The following is a 1976-nucleotide window of genomic DNA, read 5'->3' on the forward strand; positions in this document are numbered from 1 at the left end:
TTTGTTCACTGTGGTCAACCTCACCTTTGCTTTTACTTACCACAATTCCTTGCCTCAGTTCTGGTTCAGGTTCGACTAACCCTTCCTCATCTTGAATGGTAATTGCATTAAATTTTTCCCTTGGGTTAGATTTAGTGTTACTCGGCAAGCTACCTTGTGGTCATTCAGAAATCAATTTGGCGAGTTGGCTTATCTGAGCTTCGAGCCCTTGGATCGACTCTTGTCGATTCTTAAGTGCTATTTCGGTATTCTGAAAGCGAGTTTTTGACACCGAGATAAGCTTTGTTAACATCTCCTCAAGGTTCAGCTTCTTTTCCTGTTGGAAAAGTGGTTGTTAAAAACCTGGAGGATGTTATGGCCTTTGATTCCCTTGACCACCCCACGAGAAGTTGGGATGGTTCCTCCAACCTGCATTATATATGTTACTATATAGGTTATTTTGAGATCTAGAATTATTACCCATATATTGAACTTGTTTCTCCTCGGTGCTAGGGTTGAAGGGTTGATATTCTGTGTATGCTCCTCCTCCATTTGAATCGCACCTCATCACTAGATGTACCTGAGTAGAACCACACAAACCGTCAATCTTTTTTATTTAAGTGTTCTACCTGGTTAGATAGCATAGTAACCGCATTGAGGTTGAAAACACCTACTGCTTTCGTCGGCTTTATTCTCATGACTTTCCACTCATAGTTATTCAGTGACATCTCCTCAATAAATTTCTAAGCCGCTTCAGGTGTTTTGTTATTCAAAGTTCCACCGGCAGCTGTATCGATGAGTTGCCTCATTGAAGGGTTCACACTGTTGTAAAACGTCTGAACTTGTAGCCAAAGAGGTAACCCATGGTGAGGGCACCTTTTTAAAAGATCCTTGTATCTCTCCCATGCATCATAGAGTGTTTCTAGATCCATCTGCACCAAAGAAGAGATGTCATTCCTCAACTTAGTCATTTTAGCTGGCAGAAAATATTTAAGTAAAAAATTTTCGGTCATTTGTTCCCAAGTATGATTGACCCTTGTGGTAACGAGTTCAACCACTATTTTTCTTTGTTTCTCAACGAAAAGGGAAGCAACCGAAGGCGAATGGCATCATCAGAAACGCCATTGATTTTAAAAGTGTCACAAAACTTTAGAAAATTCTCCAAGTGATTGTTTGGATCCTTATCCTACAAACCAGCAAACTGAACAAACTATTGTATCATTTGAATTGTGTTCGGTTTCAGTTCAAAATTATTTGCAGTAATAGCAGGTCTAACTATACTTGACTCGGTTCCTGTTAAAGTAGGTTTAGCATAATCATACATAGTGAGTAGAGCAGGATTCTAATTTACTAGGTCAGCAGCAATCGCAGGACGTAGCAAATTTTACTGATTTTCAGCCATCTTCTCGGTTGTGGTGTGAATTTCGTCCTCTTGCTCTTCCTCTGTGTATCTTAGGCTTCTCCTTATTTCTCTTCGGTTTCTGTGAGCTGTGCGATCGATCTCACTATCAAAAAGTAATGGTCCCGACGGGTTTATTCTAGTAATGCACTATAAAAACCTGTCAGAAGCGAATAAAAAAAAATTAGAAAAGAAAATAAAAATTTAAATTGCAATAAAAATCGAGTGTTCCTAATATCTTAGTTCCCCTACAACGGCGCCAAAAACTTGATTGTGATGATTTGAAGTGTGATAAGTTTTAAAAATTTATGAATTATTGTTCTTGAAACTAACTATTATCACGACAAAGGCAAGCGCACCCTATCGAACAGTAGTATAGCTTATGGCAAGACCGAAGTGTCGAACCCAAAGGAACCAAGAGTACTAGTATTAACTTTCTTTTTATTATCTAGCCTAACAAATAAATGGTTTATTTTATCTAAACTAATTAACTAAACTAAGAATGCACAGAGAGAAAATTGGGAAAAACTTTTGAGAAAACTGATTGATTAAGACAATACCCAAGGAAAAATCCACCTAGACTTCACTTGTTATTTGA

The 1976-nt window shown here is 38.0% G+C and overlaps 1 non-coding gene across 1 annotated transcript; it reads left to right on the plus strand.

The window, feature by feature from the left end:
* The first annotated feature begins 837 nt into the window (after window positions 1-837).
* LOC128290940 (small nucleolar RNA R71) lies at window positions 838-944 on the plus strand. Its single transcript, XR_008280719.1, has one exon. It is a non-coding gene; the product is annotated as a small nucleolar RNA R71 (small nucleolar RNA).
* Window positions 945-1976: the final 1032 nt, after the last annotated feature.

The sequence above is a fragment of the Gossypium arboreum genome, chromosome 3 (genome assembly GCF_025698485.1).
Source record: "Gossypium arboreum isolate Shixiya-1 chromosome 3, ASM2569848v2, whole genome shotgun sequence".
In the NCBI taxonomy this organism is placed as follows: domain Eukaryota; kingdom Viridiplantae; phylum Streptophyta; class Magnoliopsida; order Malvales; family Malvaceae; genus Gossypium; species Gossypium arboreum.